We start from the raw sequence: 21,334 nt of genomic DNA on the forward strand, positions 1-21,334 counted from the left end.
AGAGCAAGCATCTTTTAATTTCATGGCTGGGCTGAAATCCTGGTTCCCCTACTTATTGCATGAGTCTGAGGAAGTCGATTAACCTCAAAACCTCAGTTTCCTCATCTATAAAATAGAGACAATACAGTACCTGTCTCATGAAGTTGTGGAGGAAATGAAATAGGGCAATACTTAGCACATGAAGCCTGGCACACAACTACCATCCCTAGAACCATAATGATCAGATGCATGGCACTTAAAACACTCCCATTAAATACTTGCACAAAGATAGAAATATTAAAAGGGCCAACAGATTTATATACACTTAAATGACAGTAAAGATCTCAAACTGGGGAAGGAGCTGTGAAGAGAAGTAGGTATGTGGCACACAGCAGATTATGAGTTTAAGAGCTTCACCTCTGGAGTCAGCTTGTCTCAGAATCTTCCAGAATCTTCCACATGCTGGTTGTGCAAATTCTCTGCACCTTAGTTTCTCAGCATCTCAGTTTCCTCATCTACAGAGTACCAGTCGTACAAGGTTGTGAGGATAAAGTGAACTTATATGGGCTAAGCTTCTTGGGAAAGTGCTTGACACAGAGAAAGCATTAACTATTCTGACTATTGCTACTGATAGTACTGTTTCTGCTGCTGCTGCTGCTGCTGCTGCTGCTAAGTCACTTCAGTCGTGTCCGACTCTGTGCGGCCCCATAGACGGCAGCCCACCAGGCTCCCCTGTCCCTGGGATTCTCCAGGCAAGAACAGTGGAGCGGGTTGCCATTTCCTTCTCCAATGCATGAAAGTGAAAAGTGAAAGTGAAGTCACTCAGTTGTGTCCAACTCTCTGCGACCCCATAGACTGTAGCCCACCAGGCTCCTCCATCCGTGGGATTTTCCAGGTAAGAGTGCTGGAGTGGGGTGCCATTGCCTTCTCTGGATAGTTCTGTTAGCTGCACAGTAATAGTAAGGGTACTGCAACCACTGTGCTGTGCTTAGTCACTCAGTCGTGTTCGACTCCTTTTGATCCCATGGACTGTAGCCCACCAGGCTCCTCTGTCCAGGGGGATTCTCCAGACAGGAATACTGGAGTGGGTGCCATGCCCTCCTCCAAGGGATCTTCCCAACCCAGGGATCGAACCCAGGTCTCCCGCATTGCAGGCAGATTCTTTACCTTCTGAGCCACCAGGGAAGCCCAACAACCAGCACAGCTATTGTTAAATGTCTTATCTCTCCCCAGGTGGCCCCCAGACTCCTCCAGGGCAGCAACAACATTTCATTCTTGTGAGCCCCTCACCACTGCCTGACAGATAGTAGGCCCTTATATATTTGCAACATTGCTATCACTGCTTTAGTAAGATGTATTGTTTCAAAACCAGAGCGTGAGGCAGCCAGAAGGAATGGGAAGAACATGAGCTTTGGAGGAGTGTGGCCTTGAATTCCAATCCTAGTGCCTATCCCACCTGGGTGACCTCCGGCTGGCATGTCATTGACTGGGTCTCCCTGATCCTCAGGCTCCTCACCAGTGAGATGGCTTAATAATATCTTATACCTGGTAAGGTCATTGAGAAAATAAAGGAGGTAATTCATGTAACCCTACCTCTCCAGCCCTCAATAGGTGTCCAACAATGACAGCTCCTTAATGCTACTCTCTATGCTGGCCTCATAGGGATGGGAAAAGCAAGTGCATACTAGGGCTGCTTGGATGTTTAGATCATAATTAGACATCACCACACATCTATTCTGGAGAAGGAAATGGCTACCCACTCCAGTATTCTGGCCTGGGCAATCCCATGGACAGAGGAGCCTGGAGGGCTACAGTCCATGGGGGTCGCAAAGTCGGACACAACTGATGGATTAATAGTTTCACTTTCACACATCTATTCACAGTACACCACAACTTGGACCAAACACCTAACAGGAAATAGCCACTTAAAATGCAGAGTTTGCCAAGTTATGGATAGGTAGTAACTTCCTAGAGGCTGAGTTGTAGAAAACAAAGGTGGGTGGGAGAGGGTAGAATCAAATAATAAAATGAGCAATAGCAATAGTGTCTGTGCTGGGCACAGAGCTAGGCATCTCACATCTATTAATGTCTTGCTTCTTTACAATGTTCTTGTAAGGTTTCGTTTCCAATGTGTGTGTGCGCACAAGCGCGCGTGCTCAGTAGCTCAGTCAGATCTGACTCTTTGCAACCCCACGGACCGAAGCCCTCCAGGCTCCTCTGTCCATGGGATTTCCCAGGCAAGAATACTGGAGTGGGTTGCCATTTCCTTCTCCAGAGGATCTTCCTGACCCAGGGATCGACCCCAGGTCTCCTGCACTGGCAGGCAGGTTCTTTACCACTGAGCCACCAGGAAAGCCCATTCCCAATGTAATAAACCCCAACTTAGAGATGTGGAAATGAGTCTGAAAGCAGTGAAGAAACTCTCCCAAGGTCAAAGATGAGGACGCAGCAGAGCAAGAACCTGAACTGCAGCCCCTCTGTTTCTAGGACTCAAACAGTGAACGTGTCTCCTTTGAGAGAGATAGGGCACATGCATACACACACACATATACACATGCACACACGCCTCAGTGCCCACCCGAGGCATGGGTGGCTATGTCTGCAGGGCTTCAGAAGTCTCACCTCGCTTTGTCTCCTACAGAGAAGGAAAAAGGGCCTCGCACAGCACCGCTGGGCAGAACTGAGCGCCTGAGTCCCAGTGTCTGCGCTCCTGGTTCAGCAGGAACAACCCTCATCCTTCCTGGATACACAAACATGTCTACACCAATTCTTTAAAGTCTGTAATTTTCTGAATGAGTACACATCTTTACATAAAAATATACACACAAAAATAAAGGCTCCAGAAGGTTGGGGAGCCAGGAGTCGGTGTTCAGGATCACAGAGAAGTGAAAAGCAGAAAAGACTCAGCTGTGCTGCCCTCTTGGGGCCGGCAGATGGCAGGGCAGGGGCAGGAGGCCAGGGACAGAGCAGCCCCAGCTTGGTCTAAGCAGCAACCTTCACCCTCCCAAGACTGGAACACACTTGGGCCGAGGGAGCATCTTGGCGCTGGGTACCCTGGACCACCCTGCACTCCGGCAGTGACGGGCTATCTGGTTATCTGATAGCTATTCTTCCTTGCGGGGTGGACAAGGCCTCAGCATTAGACAGGAGGGCAGACGGCAGGCATCATGATAGAGATGAGAAAACAGGACCAGTGGGACCCAGTCCTGGATCCTCTTAGTTAATCTCCGGAAGTTGTGCTTTGTGAATGGGCAAGGGCTCCGAGTGAAAATGTAATGCATGAGAGCAGGAGGGACAATGCAGAACGGAGTGACAAAGCCAGCTGTGGGTTGCACGAATCCACATGGCGGTGTGCAAGTATGTGTGTACAAGCACTCATCTGAGAGTTGCAAAGGGAAGACGGCCAGACGCGCCCATGTAACCTTATGGGTTTTTTCCAGGCCTGAGATCCTGGGTTTTGGTTTGAGGAAGTAAGAAGGAATCAAATGGTGAAGTCATGCCCGCATTCAAGTGTGTAAGATTCAGCCGGGGAGAGCTCAGAAGTATCACCGGGGTATATGCTGTTGGGTGATGGAGCCAGCCCAGAGAGGGTTTCCTACTGCTCCTTTCCCACCTAATCAAACCTCCTGGCATTGACAGAGGGGAATTGGGGGTGGAGAGCTCTGCCTCACCATTATCTCTGCTCTCGTGGCACCTTCTCCTCCCTATTCTCCTCCCTCCCTCCCTTCTCTATCGCAGCTTTGCTCCCGCCTATGAAAAATCAGCAAATAAAAAGTTACATTAACCCCACCCTGACCTCACCGACATAATACACTGCAGGCTGATGCGCTGCCTTTGGAGGCTCGCTGAGAACCTGTCACTCTCCAATGTCCCGAGCACAGCCTGGGGAGCATTTACCGGATAATTAATATATTAAATGCATGAAAAATAGTTACACAGACTTCCCCTCCCCACCCAGGGAAGAGGGGTGGGATGCAAAAAAGACAGATTCAGGCTGTATACCATCAATATAACAGCATCCCCCGAATAGCCGTCATAAAAACTGTTCATAATTTTATAGCTTCATTCCTGTTGGAGCACCATAAAGGCAAGTCATATTTTTTACACTCAGGATGCCCCATAAAAAATAAAAAAAAAAAGGAGCAAGTGAGAAAACGAGAACTTGGCAGGAGGTTCTTTACTCTCACCTGAGGGTGAGGGACAAGAAGGCGCCCTCCACGTTTGTCCTCTCTGACCCCCTTTTCCCACTTTTCTTGGCCTGGCTGTGAATTCTGATGAGTCTATCAGAATAATTATTAATTGTATGACTTTATTACTTTTTATTTGACCTTTTTTTTTGGCTGATTCCGTATTTGCCTTTTTGTGAGGATGGAGGTGGGTGGAGTTGGGGATGAAGTACTGTGTCCAAGTACTTCAAGTCCTTCACCTTTCTTCTGAGAGGCTGGGGTTTGAGGAGAGAATGACGGGGGTCTGGTTGGACCACCTGGATATGTGAAGGTTCAAGTGAAGAGAAGAGCAGGTGCCATGGATACGTATTCTGTGGGAGATGGTAAGGGCCCCAAACTGGTTGATGGAGAGAGAAGGAAGAAGAGGGGCTGGCACATAGTAACAGCAGTGTCCCCTGATCTCCTGACCTTAAGTTGTTCTGGATGAAGTCCTCGGGGTTCCTCAAAGAAGCCCAGTGTTCCTGCACTAGACTCTCCTGCAGACAGCTCCAGAGTGGGGGCAGGGAGCATTTGAGATTAGCTACAGACCCAGGCCTGCTCCCCCACCCTGTGAGCAGAGCACTCAGAGCTCAGGAGGCTGTCGTTTTCTAGTCAGCCCTGCACTGCCCCAAGAAGGCATGAACAGCAAGAAGACCCCTTTACAGCAACACCCCCGAACACACCCCTGGGCCTTCAGAGAGACCAATCAGGCTCCCGATCCCGCTGGTCCCAAGAGGAACCCTTGCAGCTCTTCCTAACCCTGGAGAAGGAGAGCGGGTCTGGGAAGTGTTTCCCCTCTTCGCGGGGTCAGCTTCTGGCAGGAGAGAGACTCGCAGATGCGCATTCCCCAAGCCTCTGTGAGGAGCTGCGGACGCATGGGGGAGACAGATACTCGGCGGAGAGACGCGTGAGGGAGGCGCCCCACCTCCTGACACACACCCCGGCCGCCTGCCCGTTAAACCCCGGGGACCTTTGGACCGAGAGGAGAGGCGTGAAGAAGGCAAAGGTGTGAGAAGGACCCGAGGGCGGAACTGCGGGTACGCACGGCTACGTGGTCACTGGCCGAGGTGCTGAAAAGGGGCTTTCCTGGCAGGCAGAGTTTTCCCGCAGGCTTCCAGTTTGACCTTACAGGTTTAGGCTGGCACGCCCATCCTCCCTGAGGATCCGCCACTTTGGTGGGCTTGGGGTGATTTCTTCAAGGCTAAACTGAATGGTGTGTGCCTCCCCTTCTTGGGATTTCTGGAGCTTACCTGCTTTCATTTGCCCTGCTGTTCCTGTCAAGGTAGAAGCTAAAATACACTATGTCTCTTCAATCAAGACTGGGGCATCTGTCCCTGCAGAAAAGCCCCCACCCCCAGTCATACTGGCACACCTCGCTGAGGCCAAGGGGTCTATCTTCCTCAGCAGTCTGGGAGCTCTGTTGTCTCCCAGCAGAGAAGCCTTTTTTCCAGGCTGTTACCGTCATCAGACTGAAATCTCTCCAAGACATACTCTGTCTCCCCATCAGACCGGGATTTTACTATGCCAGGCTTATGCATCTCTCACCAGGTTTAGAGCTCCCTTGAAGCAAGAACTGCCTCTACCAACAAACGGGTCCTCTCCCTCTCCCTCACCCTTAGAACAAAGGCTGCGTGTGTCCTCTACCAGACTGGAGCTTCCTCAAGGGTAGGTAGGGGATCAGTTTCCCCAACCAGATTAGAAGCCCTCCACCCTGATCAGAAGCTTGGTTTCTCTCACTGGACTAGAATGTCTCCCATATTGGGATCTGGAATCCCCTCATAAGACTAGCCCCCCCCCACCCCCCTCACCAAACACACACAATAGGCACCATAATTCCTTCTTAAGACTTGCAGCCCCTCAAAGGACAAGGGTTTCACCAACAAACCAGAAGCCACTCAGGTCAGAGCCTGAGTTTCTCTCATAAGATTAGGGGCCTCCAGGGTAGGGATTATGACTGATTCATAGGACTTTAAGGTCGCTCAAGAACAGAGGTTCCCCCACTACACTGGAAGCTCCCACACACGAGGTTTCCCTAGAGCAGGAGGTGTGTGTATCCTTTGTTTGACCCTGCACCCAGAAGAGGTGTTTGGTTCCTGCTGTAGTTGAGTCTGACCACACCATCTGTGAACAGGGGAAAACAGACTAACATGATCGGTCCCCTCGTGTGCTAGCCATGGTCCCAGGCTTTTCACACCCGTTATCTCCTGGCCTCCCCACCGTCTTGCATGGCAGGTATTCTTATCCCCTTTCCACCAATGAGATGAGACTAATACCCAAGGGTCCTGCTCCAACTCCCTCACCCCTGGTCCTGACCTCCCCCACACTCCTGCCCAAGCCTGATGATCCATTCCCATAAAAGTGGCCAACTCAAGATCAAAATCCCAGGGCTTGAGAGAACTCAGCCTTCCAGCAAAGAAGAAACTGTACCCAGGTACATTCTTCCATCTCCTTGAATATTCAGGATTGTGGGCAATGGGGGGCTTGGCCTGCAGATAAACAGGGGACTACATTCTCTCTAGAAGCCACTGTTAGCTCTGTGATTCTGTATGCACTGGAAAAGGGGGAGATGAATGGAGAAAAGGAAGGCCACAGGGGTACTCTTTGTAAATCAGATTTTACGATTCCACTTTTCTTTTTTTTTCTTCTTGCTAAATCAAAAGCTAAGCCCTCCTCCTCCTTCTTATTTCCAACTTAGTGTCTCAACATGCTGGACTGAGAGCAGCTGTTAGCATCTCTGCATTATACATGGTCTGTGTGTATGTGTTCAATAAAAACTGGTCCACCTCCTCTTCTAGACCAGAACTAAAAATAGAGGGGGTGGGGTGGGGGAGAAGCATCTCTTCCCCAAAAGGAAAAGCATCAACTAATTTGAAAAATATTTAAGAAACTCTGGGTCGTCATCCACTCGCCTCTCCCTGCTCCATAATTACACTGCAGTGCCTGATATTTTCATGGGACATTAAACCAGGAGTCAGGTGATGGGTTCCTTCCGTCTACGCCTATCCGTTAGCCGCCAGGCCCCCGCGGACCTTGACATTATTAATAGTCCTATTCATTAAGTATTACTCTTGTAGAATGAGTAGCATAATATTGGCCTGGAGATAGGAACAGGCAGAAGGAATAAGTCAAATTAATTTTCCGGAGCAAACGCCCCGGTTCTGTAAATGACATTCTGTACTGTTAGCATTTTAAATGTGGCACAAATGGCAGGAGACACAATTTGAAAGCAAAATACTAGAAGACATGGCTCAGGGTGGAACGTGGCAGCAAGAAAGTCTAAGAGCATAGGGGACCTGGGGGTGGGAGGGCCTGGCCCATGTAGTTGTGGGAAGAGGAGGCTTTTTTTTTTTTTTTAATAGGCATTTATTTTAAATGCAGGTTAGGGAGGAAGGTGGTAGGAGGGCAGGTAGCAAGGTCTGTGTGTGTAGCAGTGTGTGAGTGTGTGGAGGAGTGTCTCGTGGAATAAGAAAGAGGAATCAATCACTGTTTTCCTTCCCCCTCTCTGACCCCAAGGGAAGGGTTGGAGCTGAGGGTTTTCTGCCACTTACTCCCTAAGCGGGAGGTTTTTCACCCCTTCCAAGCCTTTCTGATCAGGTCTAGGGAAGGCTAACTCATGAATTCTTTGATAGGTAAGAACATTCAACTTCTATTCATTTGTACAACAATACATGCCAATTCTGAGATAGATCCTGTTTTATATTTTAGAGTGGGTCACACACAAATTGGTTAGGGGTTCCCCAGTGGCTTGGTGGTAAAGAATCTGCCTGCAATGCAGGAGATGCAGGAGACTCAAGTTCGATCCCCGGGTGGAGAAGATTCCCCTGGAGGAGGAAATGGCAATCCACTCCAGTATTCTGGCCTGGAGAATCCCATGGACAGAGGAGCCTGGTGGGCTACAGTCTGTGGGATCGCAAAGAGTCAGACATGACTGAGTGACTAACATGCAAGGCAGCGTACATATAAATTGGTTAGGCAAGGCATCATACCCTCAAAGCTTAGACCAGTGGTTGACTGAGCCAGGAGGAGCCCAGACAACTGTGGTATAGTGCAGTTTCTAATAAGGGCAACGAGAGAAGGAAATGTGAAGGCTATAGGGTGCTCAATATAGAAAGAGTCCATTCCACTACAGGATGCTTGCTAGAGGTGATGACGTGAACCTGGGCTTTGATGGATGAGCAGGATTTGGACATGAAATAACAGAGAAGGGCAATTCAGATGAAGAGAGTGGGATGAACCAAGACTGGAGATATCTGAGGGAGCAATGTACATGAGGAACAGTGGGCCATTGTCCAGGACAGAAAACTTGGAAAGGGCCATCATTAGAGATGACATTGAGAAGGCCACTCTCAGAAAGTCCTGTATGTCAGGCCGCTGAAAATACAGATGCTAGTCTGGGAGAATGGTGCCTTTTTGGAAGTCTGTACTCCTGCCTCATTCTCCCCAAGGCACAAGGGCAGGTGCTTGGTGGGAGTGGAGGAGGACACTATGGACTGCAGGCCATGCCTTGGATGGTTTCTGGCTCCAAACCATTGCATCCCAGTCAGTGGCTAGGCAAACCAGCCTGGCTAGAAATAAGATTGCTCCTCAACAAAGTTAGGCTGTAGGTAAGGAAAAATACAAATGTACACTCATACGACCTTACTATTCCCACCTGGAAGCCAGAAGCAAAACTTCTTTCTATTTAATACTCACTTATCAGTGGGTTTTTTTTGGAGTCGAACACTCATCACTACCTAAAGTACTCTCAAGTGCTTCAAAAATCCCTAGAGGACAGGCAGAGACTTCACCCTGGGCCTCGTGCTTGCCTGGGTTTCTACATAACTAAGTTCCTGTCCTCCTTACCCCATCCTCATCCAAGTTGAAGAAGGCTTTTTTTCTCCTCCTCTTTGAGCAGGCAATATCCAAACTTAACTGGATCTTGACTAGGACCTGAGGCCATTCTAGACCTAAGTAAACAAAATTCCTGAGGTACAAACCCTAGAATCCATCCTTAAGGAACTCGAAGAACAGAGATAAATACACAAACAACTTAATACAGTGCAGTGCACATTTAAAATGTTAAATCCAGAATAGCTATCATTTACATAGCAATCTGGAGTACGAAGTGGCAACCCACTTCAGTATTCTTGCCTGGAAAGCTCCATGGACAGAGAAGCCTGGCAGGTCCATGGGGTCACAAAGAGTTGGACACCACTGAGCGACTGAACACACACATGCATGCACACACACACACACACACACACAGCAATCAGACACTGTTCTAGGTACTTTTGTGTATATTAGCTCATTTAATCTTTATTTCAGCCTTATGAGGTCAGTACTGTTATCATAGGGGTTAACTTGCACAAAGTTACAACAGTAATAAAGTGGCAAGTCCAGGATTTAAATCCAAGCAGCTTGGCTCCAGAGCCCATGCTCTTAATGGCAGCCAGGGCCTAGGGGACCCAGGTCCAGGGAGATAGTCTAGAAGGTTCTTAGGATCAGAAAACCCTCATATGTTAGCATCTCAGACAGGAATGAGTAACCATACAAAGAATCCCTCTTCCCCAAGTACAGGGGAGGAGATGCTGCCTTAAGTCTGCCTGGTCTGAGTTTGGCCTTGGCTTGTCTGGGGCAGAGAGTTACAGGGCCAAGATGCTAACACATCTTAGTCCCTGCTTCTGGTACTGGCCCTGTTCATGCTACCATGAGAAAGAGAGGGGTGTAGTAGGAAAAGCACTGGACTGAGAGTCAAGAGCCTGATCCACCCCTATGGATCTTGGAGAGGTCATGGCCTCTCTGAGCCTCAACTCCTCATCTGCAAAATGAAGAACTTGAACCAGGTGCTTATCTCCGAGCTCTGGTATGCTCCTAAAGGGACTCTCAATTTTGGAGGCACTCTGGAATCACCCAGGTTCTTACTGATATTTTTTATCAGTAAGAACACCAGCACTTGGGTCACACAAACCCCAGGCCAATTGAATCAGAATCTCTCAAGATATAACCCCAACATACACTGACATTTTAAAAACCTCTCCCAGTTATTTTAATGTGCTTTCATGGGTGTATAGAACCCAGGTGCATTGAAGAACTAAGGCTGTACTCTCCTTCTAGTCAGAGATCTCAGAAACTGGTGACCAGAACCATGGATAGAAGGTTGTGAGGTTTAACAGATAAAAAGACCATCACAGTTGACCCAAGAGTTCCAGAGTAGCCTCAGAACCTACAAAAGCAGCCTCTTAAAAATGACTGACTAGAATAAAACCACGATTCTGTGGGCAAGTCTCCAAAGTGAGGACCACATGAAGGTCCCAAGACACAGGGTCTGGCTCATCCTTCTTCCTCCTAGCATTCGAGTCCCTTAATGGCTGGCATCTCCCCCCATTTTTGGAGTTGTCTCCCTCCTTAAGTTCCTCCCAGATAACTGGGAAGCCTAACCCCCTCCAAATCCCACTGGGCACCACATCTTTTGAGAAACAGTAAGGAGAAGGATCTCCTCCACCTAATCCCAGAGGAGAAGCCACATCGTCCCCCCACAGAACTGAATAAATACATTTAGCACCGCCTCTGCCTTTTTTTCCCCAATTTAGTATTGTTTAATATGCATTTAATCAGGCCATTCGGTATTACAGCGGCTATGTAGCGTGACTCCCCCCGCGGGCGCGGGGGGAGGGCGTTATAGGCCATTAGGCTAAAGTAATATGTATGAGGAGTCACTTTTCCCCAGGGCGCAGTAACTATTTTTGCTCCCCAGTCGTCCCCATTAAATCATTAAACCTCATGACTATACTTTCTGAACTCCACCGTGATCTTTAAAAAGCCAAGCATTAAAGGGCAGCTGTCACCCTCCACCGCCCAGGCCTCGCGCTTTATGTATTCACAGCATTAAGTCCTTTGTCAGTCTATACATCATTGGTGCTGGGGTGGGGGTGGGTGGGAGGTAGTTACAGCGCTTGAGGAGTCGATCCGGCCCCCAGCTCTCCCCTGGGGGTGGGGCCCAAAGGGTCTGATGATGGACCGCTCCTTAGGAGAACGCAGGTAACAACGCAGGGCTGCCAGGCAAGAGGGGCGAGGTTGCCGGCGTCTGGGGCTGTCCGTGGTGCTGAAGTCCTGTCCCACCGACGGACTTTACCCTCTCTTCCCTTCTCTAACCAACTACATTTGCCTTTCTCAACCGGCAAGTCACTGTATAACCAAATATATCCCCCAAATCCGTTTTTCTCCTCTATAAAGTGGGTATGATACTGCCCAAGGAAAGCTGTAGAGTAGCAGAAATATCTATGGATTAGGACTTAAAATAGGCTGCAACCCACTCCAGTATTCTTGCCTGGAAAATCCCACGGATAGAGGAGCCTGGTGGGCTGCTGTCTATGGGGTCGCACAGAGTCGGACATGACTGAAGCGACTTAGCAGCAGCAGCAGCAACCACATTTAGACAAGTCTGAGTATCAGTTTCTTCCATGGCAAACAGTGATAATGTTGGTCACACAGGGTTGTTAGATTTAGAGGATTTATATTTGTTAGTTATTTGCAAACCACAAACACTGAATATGTAATAATATATTAATGTGTTCACGATAAATATTGATATTAATTTTGCTTTTATTATTTAGTAAATATTTATTTTATACTGATACTACTATTTATGATTGTTCTTGTGGATAGGTGTTACTCAAGAACCATTTTCCAGAAAATTCCTTCTGCCCTAGGAAATCTCCTCCCACGGGGATGAAAAAAAGAGGACTCTTATCAGCAGAAAAAAAGAACACTTATCAGCAGAAAAAGAGACCTGGCATGTTTTTATTTATTCCCTTCCTATGAGTTGAAGTACAGAAGACCCTTGAGTCCCTTTTCCCAAGACCCAGCCCCAATCCTGTGGGGTCCCTGCCCAACCCTAATTTCAACTCTCCAATCTTCATCTCTGACACACAGGTGCTTTTCTTGCTCTGCATCTCACCATCAAAAACCTGGGCAGGGAAGGGTTAAGCATCTCAGCAACCCCCAGCAGGGTCCTCCTCACAGGCTGGGAAACAATGGAACCATCAGTCTATATTTGACCTTTGCTCCTGCAGCGTTTATGACTTATTCCTCTCCTCCACAGCCTGCTGTGCTTCAGCCTTCAATCTCCCACCTCTTGCCAGAGCATTGCTGGCCCTCCCCCAACATCCTCCCCAGCCTCTTAGGCCTCCTTCCTTCCCCTTTTCTCACCTTGCTTCCTCACCTCTCCCAGATTCCTTCCTGTCTCCTTCCTCATTTGTTTGTATTTCCGCCCCCCCCCCCGTATTTCCTTTTCAAGCTCTCCACCCCAACTTTCATTCTTTCTTTCTTTCCTGCCTTTTCTTCTCTTCCCTTCCCTTCCTTCCTCCCTCCTTGCTTTTTCTTTCTCCCCTTACCATACTAATTTATCTGTGGACATGCCAGATCTGGGTAAGGACTCTTAGAAAAATCTCAGCTTGCTCTCTTCTCTCCAGTTAATAACCTCAAACTTATAGATCCCTTTCTGCTCACCCCTCATCCCTGACATCATTATTTCCAAAAGTGGACATAAGTTGGCAAAATGAAGGTGTGGGGAATAGGGAAGGTGCTGTATCAATTCATGAGGTGGGGGCTCTCCAGGGGTGGGGATAGTGTCACTCAGACTTGAAAAGAGATGATTGGAGGGTCTTATCAAAGAGGAGGAACCCTGGTAGGTAGAAAAAAGGGAAAGAGTGCAAGGGCTTAAATATCGCAAAGAACCAGATTCCAGCCCTAGCTCATCCACCTACTAAGTGACCTTGGACAAGCCGCTTATCCTATTTGAGCTTCTTCCTGCCCTGCAAAATGGGAGTTAATAATATCTGCCTTGACTTGGCTTGCAAGGTTGTTATAGGGATCAAGAAACAGAAAGAGTATAAAACTGTGTTGTAAACCATAGAGGGCTGGATAGATACAAAGTGGAAGGTTGTATTATTTTTTTCTTGGAGACTCATCTGGCTAACCTGCTTCCACTCCCTGCCTCACCCTTCCCCACCCCACCCCACCCCTGCATCTGGATGGAGGAAGCAATGATCTATAAGTTAGAGGTTGTTAGTTAGAGGTTGTTAGCAGGAGAGATATGGAGAAGGAAATGGCAACCCACTCCAGTGTTCTTGCCTTGAGAATTCCAGGGACAGGGGAGCCTGGTGGGCTGCCGTCTGTGGGGTCGCACAGAGTCAGACACGACTGAAGCAACTTAGCAGCAGCAGCAGCAGGAGAGAAGAGGGCAAGCCGAGATTTTTCTAAGAGTCCTTTCCTAGATCTGACAATGATCCCATAGCACCTTCCTATTTAAAAAGCATTGAGACAGCATTTTTTCACTTTTAAAACAGCTTTATGGATGGAGGACATATCATTGGCCCCATTTCATGGATGTGGGCAACAAGGCTTAAGCAGGTTTGAAGTGGCTTGTCCAAGGCCATTACACTAGAAAGTAATAAAGCCAAGACTCAAGCCTAAGTTTTCAGTCTCCAAGTTCATTGCTGTTTCCACCAACTCCTATGGTTTCTCACTTGCTCTGAGGTCCCCCCGGGCAAAAGGGCATCCGTCTGAACCAGCCTATTACCTACTTTGCACTGTCTGTTTACAAGCCTACCTTCCTCCAGCAATGGTGAGTTCCATGAAAGGAGAGAACACGTCTGGTGGGCACTTGAATTGTTTGCCAAATGAATGAATGAATGAATGAAACCCTGCCCCATTCCATCACATACAGTGTTACCCCTGGGTGCAGGGTTATGTCCCAGAAGGTGAATTACAACTTGGTCCTCTTCTTCACAACTCCGGAGGACTCTGGGCTCTGGCATGAGAGTCTCTCTGGAGGAGGGGTCCAGCCTGCCACCCCTCTACACACACACACATTGCTCAGCCCCTGCCCCCAGCCCTGTGACAGCAGCCTCTGTAATGAATGGCTCTGCAGTGGGGCCCAGCAAAAGGACAGGAGGGCACGAGACAAATCATAGCTGCCAGGCGCTAATCTTCCCCTGGGAAAGTCACCTCCACCCCCCTCATCCATCACTGGGCACTGGGCTGCCACTATACCCCCACACGTACACACCCAAGACAACTGTGGATGCGCGTGAGAGTACACAGAGAGGTGGGCTACAGCACTCACGTGGGAGCGTCTGTACACAAGCAGAGCAGCCCATGCAAAAACCAACCAAAGAAAAAGGCCATTAGTGCTCTATCCAAGGCCCCTGCCTCGGTTCTCCCACCCCCAGAAAAAGTGACAGCTAATGATCCCATATAGAGCCACTGAGCCATACATTTGTTTAATTGCCTAAGAAATGTTTGTTGAGAGTCTATTTCAGGTAAAGCAATGTGGTACAGAGGACACAGAAGTGAACAGAACAGGGTCTAGTCATGAAGGAGCTCACAGTCCAGCAGGAGAGCTGAAACAGACCAAGGGACATGGGGAGGAGAGGGAAACGGGAGTGAGAGAGGAGGAGCAGGACGGAGAGTCAAGGGAGGGATTTTTCCCAGCTGAAGGTGCAGGATCAGCTTCACGAAGGAAGACCTTGAAGGGTGAGTGGAGTTTGCAGGGATAGGAAGAAAGCCATCCAGGAGCAGCAAACCGGACGAGTCAAAGCAGAGTGTGAAGGCAAAGTGTGCCTGTGAGAGAGGCAATAAGTGGTTCATGAAGAGGGGCAGAGAAAGATGAGAATGACCTCTGTCCACTGAAAGCCACACACTCCCCCACGTCCATTGATTCCCAACACACACACACACACAAAGCATCTCAGCATCACAAAAGAGAGGAGCCAGTCCAAATTCTGCCAGAGATCAATGGCATGGAGATATGTCCAGCCACCGATACATCTTCAGAGAAGAAGCTTTGGAGGTGCGGACCTATATCCACAAGCCATGTCACTGTCGAGCCACTCTATGCATTGTTACCCTCCAGGCCAGTGCTCACTGAGCACCATTCTTAGTGCTTCACCGAATCATGAATTCCCACTAGAATGTAAGCCCCACGGGGCATGGAATATCTCACTCACTGCTAAACCCCCAGAGCTCAGAACAATTGCTTGGCACACAGGTGTTTGACAGTGAATAAATGATTGAGCTCATGGCTTCATTTACTAAGGTGGTTATGCTATAAGAAGACTTCCCAGGTGGCACAGTGGTAAAGAATCCACCTGCCAGGAGACGCAGGTTCAATCTCTGCATCGGGAAGACCCATTCCAGTATTCTTGCCTGGGAAAATCCACGGACAGAGGAGTCTGGTGGGCTACAGTCCATGGGGTCACAAAGAATTGGACACGACTTCAGCATGCACAGGCAGGTATGCTATAAGATAGACATAAATATTACCCACCCACCCTCATTTTATAGAAAACTCAGTCTTGGAGAGATTCAAAAACTTGCCAACTGGTCATCAATGCAAACCCAGCTTGGTCACCAGGGCAAGCTCTCTGCCAGCTAGGCTAAGAGCAGCAGCCTTGCCTCTGGCTTTTATATCTCTGCAGTTGTGGTTATGTTTCAAGAAGGTATAATTTGAGCCTTCTTTTTCATAGGCTGCATAATCATGAACTCTGATAACAAGGCACTAATATATCCACTGTCTACAGTTACACACCCTCGGTCAGCCCACTTCAAGAAAGCCCAATACAAACAAAAACACTGAGCACCATTTCAAAGTAGGTAAATCTAGGAGTTCTCCTTTGCTTTATAGAAAAATTCTTTGCACTTTAAATAAGAGGTGTTATCAAAGCAGTGTTTTAAGTAGCAGAACTTCCCTGGACACAGCAGTGCTTATCCAAGTGTTGATACTGACTTTCGTGGATTGCCCGCTGTGTGCCAGGCATTTCAGCTCCTTGTAGAGGAGATAGTTTACCCCCACTTTAGAGATGAGGAAACTGAAGACCTTGGGAACTCCCTTGGTGGTCCATTGGCTAGGATCCTGTGCTTCCACTGCCAAGGGCCTGGGTTCATTCCCTTGGGAACTAAGATCCCTCAAACTGCAAGGAAAGGCACAGCCGGAAAAAAAAAAAGATGGGGAACTGAAGATCAGGTTCAACACATTTAGTCATTCAGCATTTGCTCATTCTGGCTCTGTGCAGGCCCCAGGAAAGCAGATACATACAGGCACATCTTTGAACCTACCCCACTCCCCGATCCCACCCCACCCAAGGGCACTTGTAATGGGGAGAGATAGGTAACAAATGAATAAGTGCACAAATCTTCAAGAAAATGTCATGTTGTGGTAAATGCTATGAAGAAAATGCAGAGGATGATAAGAGAGAGCTGGGGTGTCTCATGCAGATATGGAGGCATTAGGGGACCCCCTTGGGCCCCTCAGCTAGAAGCTGGCTGACTTCATCTCTGGCTCTTCCACTGCAATACAAAAAAAAGGTGGGGGAGGGGAAGAAGGAAGAAGGAAGAAGGAAAGAGGGAGAGAGGGAGGCATTCAGCCTCCAAATGGGCAGAAATCCAAATGGAAAAGAGGTGCTAGAGAAGCAAAGTGTATATGAAGCCATTGTCCATCACACACCCCTCTGCAGTTAGCTCTGGAGCCCTAGCACTAACTCTCTGTGAAAATAGGGAAGTGATCTGTAAAATTCCAGCTCACCCTGCTTGGTGGGAGCCCTGGAGCAAGGAGGTCTGGGGCTGTGGGGGGAGAGGGCGATGCAGGCTGATGAAGTGAGGCTTGGAGAGGGATGAGGAGCCAGGGCTGTGGCTCACCTGCCCAAGGGCACATGGCTTCCCAGGGGATGTCCGATCTCTTTGCGCTCCAGGCTCCCCATCTGTCAGCGGGGGATGGTGATGGGCCCCCACTTTGAGGGCTGTGGGAGAAGGAAGTGCATGAGCGCACACAGCTGCCTGCTGTGGAGGGACCGTGGAAGGTCTTCTCATCTGCAGGAGCTGGAGGAACTGAGGCTGCAGACGGGCAAAGAGGGCAGGAGGGAGAAGAGGGGACGGGGGGACTGGAGAGCGGCGGGGGGACGAGAGGAGATGAGCAAAGAGGAAGCAGGTGTGTGCACCATGACCAGGCTTCCCTCAACCTCCCCCAAAGCTTAATAGATTTCTAAATGGGCTTATTATCACCACCTATGAATTCTTTTAAAGGACCTAATTATCAATATAAAACACCAAACTAGCTAATTAGGTTTCCTGAGCGGGCCTTGACACGGGTGCAAACAGGTTCTCTGGATGGTAGTCCTGATGAAGCCTGCAGAGCTGGATCAATGGTTAGGGGGTGTGGGAGGCAGTGGGGAGGGCTGCCCACGGTCCCCAGTTGGGCGATAACTGCAGGGCCCTCCTGCCAAGGCCAGGTCCCTGGAGACACCCACTGCCTGACCTCTCTCACCTGGTGGCCTGGAGCCCGGGGCCTACAAAATAGGGTCCAGCTGCCCTTGCCTCTGGGCTAGGAGCTGAGGATGAAGCAAGCGGGTGTCCCCAGAATCCAGTTTGATGTGGGGGTGCTACATGCAGGCGGAGAGGTCAAGGAATCAAGCTATTGGCATCCCTCCCTCCACTCCTAAGCAGAAATGCCCAGGGCAGGGACTTTACTGAGATGCTGAGAAAATGCGCTTGTCCTACACATCATTGGAGGGATTGTGGTGGGGGGCATAATAACATGACAGAGATGGCTACGCCCCTCCCAGATTACAGGACCCCTGTGGGGGGCGAGGGCCAGAGTTCTCAAGGACTGGATGGTGCTCACCTGAAACCCTGTATCCACTACAGCGATTTCCAAAGTGTGTTCTCCAGACCCCAGAAAACATCAGCATCATCTGGGAAATTGTTGGAAAGGCACACCGTCAGATACCACCCAGAGGTGCGGCCTAGCAAATGGTGGGTTTATTATTATTATTATTTATCTATTTATTTGGTGGTGTTGGGTCTTAGTTGCGGCATGCAGGATCTTCCTTGCATCATGTGGGATTTTTCTGATGAGCCCTCCAAGAAATTCAGAGGCTGGCTCCAGTTTGAGAACCTCTGCTCTCGTGTATACATACAGGAGGAGGTCATTCATCAGCGCAGCTGCCGATGGTGCTGCCGCTGGCTTGTCCGGGGTGGTGGGGGGAGAGGCGGGTGCGGAGAGGCCTGTTTCTTAAATTAAACTAAATGATGGCCATTAAGGGGGCGTCCCCTGCACATAATTAATTCTCCTTTAGCTAAAAGGGGCAGGTGAGAATTGGACAGCTACTGATGATCTCGGCATGCCGCACCCTCATTCTCTGCCACCCTCCCATCTCCAGGGTCCTTCTCTGGGGGCCCCACCCCTTAAGTCAGGTTCTCCTTCTGTGCAGCCACCTCAGGGGAGTCTGAGCTTTGTTAGCTACCTGGCACTCACTTCTCCAAGTGCCACACCCATGTCCCCTTCTCCAAGTCAGTCACCTCTCAACAAGTCTGCCTCCTCCCTCCAGTCCTCTGCAGACACATGGGGTCCCCATGTCCCTCTTCCATCAGAGCACTTCCGCTTTACCCAGGTTGGCACGTTAAACTCATGGGCAGAATTTTGTTTACTGTTTAAACCACAGGTGCCATGACGTTAAGGGATGTAAAAATCTTGGAGCTTGAAACCCACACCCCAGGCCTTTCCAGACTCAACAGACTGACTAAGGAAAGCTAAACTCTTGGGGTGGATTGGGCCGTCCTTTACTCACCCACTCACCTTTACTCACCCAGATGAGTGCACTCACCTCTCTGAGCCTCATTTCCACAGCTCTCAGGTGTGGGTGATGCCGCCCATCTCGTTAGGTTTGGGTAAGGATGAACAGAAACTGTATGTGGAAAGCCTCCAGGCAGAGTCGGTTCCACATTAGGGCTGGGGACACACTCCCCCCGACTCCCTCCAGTGGGTTCCAGATGAACCCAAATGGGGCTCACTCTCTGGGTCTCAGCAGCTCGCCCCCTCTATACTGTTAATAAATCCTGGAGTCCAGGTGCTTGGCCAAGTTCAGGGCAGTTCAATAAACCTTTTCACAGGTACCTGCTGTGTGCCAGGTGCCTTGACAATGGCTGAAGATGCAGAGACAGAGCAAGAAAGGACCTTGTACACCAGAAGTTCAAGTGTGGTAGGACAGACGCATTGATAATGCTTCCTTAAGAAGAAGGGAAGAAGCAGAGTGGTGCCCCAAAAGAGAGTAGCCTTGGAGACAGACCTGGGTTCAGATCTTGACTTTGCCACTAAGGAACCAGCTAATGCTGTGATTTTTCCAGTAGTCACGCATGGATGTGAGAGTTAGACCATAAAGAAGGCTTAGCACGGAAGAACTGATGCTTTTGAACTGCGGTGCTGGAGAAGACTCTTGAGAGTCCCTTGGACTGCAAGGAGATCCAACCAGTCAATCCAAAAGGAAATCTACCCTGAATATTCGTTGGAAGGACTGATGCTGAAACTGAAGCTCCAATACTTTGGCCACCTGAGGCAAAGAACCAACTCTTTGGAAAAGACCCTGATTCTGGGAAAAATTGAAGACAGGAAAAAAAGGGGGTGACAGAGGATGAGATGATTGGATGGCATCACTGACTGAATGGACATGAGTTTGAGCAAGCTCCAAGAGATGGCGAAGGACAGGGAAGCCTAGCATACTGCCGTCCATGGGGTCACAAAGAGCTGGACATGGCTGAGCGACTGAAGAACAACAACGTTGTGCTAATATTACTTAATCTCTTTGTATCCCCTTTTTCTCCTTTATAAGGTGGGGAAAAGGAACTTCAAAGGATGAGGCTTACAGATGTTGTAGGTAAGCGCCTGGCACATGTGGAGGCTCTGAAAATGCTGCTATCATTATCATTGTTATGAACGCAGTGGGCTTCCTCGTCCTCCAGGAGCCCACCCTTCCTCTGCAGGGTCAGTGGCTGCACCATCCTGGTGGCCCCAGGCTTTGGAGTTAACCAGATGATCCTTTAATACACAAAGAAACCCCAAATAGCTTAACCTCAGCCGCGGCACAGAGGGCCCGGCTGCCCGGCAAATACTGGCCCCAAATCCTGTGCTCCATTATTGCATCTGAAAATCCGTTAACATTTCACACAATTTCCTGCACAGCAGTGCGCTTCATAATGCTGGGAGCCAAGCCGGCCCAGTAATTGGGACTGGAGTGGGGCAGAGTCCAAAGCAATTAATCCAGCCTCCTTCCTTGTTTGCGCCAGGATAAGCCTGACGGGGTGGAGAGTAATTGGAAAGGAGCGGCCTCCATCCCCAACTCGGAATTAATATTTTCCTGTCCTGATTTAATTCCGCCCGGGAACAATGACACAGAGACACACCGTGTCAAGCGCTAAGTAATCCACCACGAGCCACCTGAGGAGGAGCGAAGGACTTTTCCTTTTCTTTACGGTTGGCGGGGGGTAGAGGGGAATGGCAGCTAACGAGACAGAACCTCACAAGTTGGAGGGCTTTCCAAGGACATCTGAAGCTTAACTCTCCTCTCCCCCAACCCCACCCAGTGTAAGGACACACCACAGAGGAGACAGACCTGAGTTCAAATCATGGCTTTGGGACTTCCCTGGCAGTCCAGTGGTTAAGACTCTGTGCTTCCAGTTCAGGGGACAGGGGACAGGGGACAGGGGACAGGGACTAGATCCCTAGTCAGGGAACTAAGATCTCACTTGCAGAGCAGCAGCGGATCAAAATATATATATAAATCCTGGCTTTGCTGCTTAGAGGTGTGACCATGGGCAAATCATTTAAACCTCACTGAGCCTCAGTTTCCTCATCTGTAAACTAGTACCTCCCATGAGTAATTGTCATTGGGTGCATTACAATAAATACAAGGCACTTAATGCCTATATAATGGTCTATCAATGGTTGCTATGTTTCCTCTTGTTCTAGTTTTTATGACCAGGAGCCAAGCACAATGGTAAGCACAAAGAATAACACACAAGAAAAAAAAAAAGAAAGAAAGAATGCCAACAGAAGCAAAACAGAGGCCCAGGACTTCCCTGGTGACTCAGTCATAAGGAATCCATCTCCCAGTGCAGGAGACACGGGTTTGATCCCTGACCCTGGAGGATTCCACACGCCTCAGACTAACTGAACCAATGCTCTACAGCCGCTGGGTCTGTGCTCTAGAGCCCGGGAACCACAACTGCTGAAGCCCCTGCCGGCATCAATGAGAAGCCTGTGCACCGCAACTAGACAGCAGCCCCCATTCACCATACCTGGAGAAAAGCCTCCACAGCAACAAAGACCCAACACAGGCAAA

The sequence above is a fragment of the Bubalus bubalis genome, chromosome 3, assembly GCF_019923935.1.
Source record: "Bubalus bubalis isolate 160015118507 breed Murrah chromosome 3, NDDB_SH_1, whole genome shotgun sequence".
NCBI classification, from domain to species: Eukaryota; Metazoa; Chordata; class Mammalia; order Artiodactyla; family Bovidae; genus Bubalus; species Bubalus bubalis.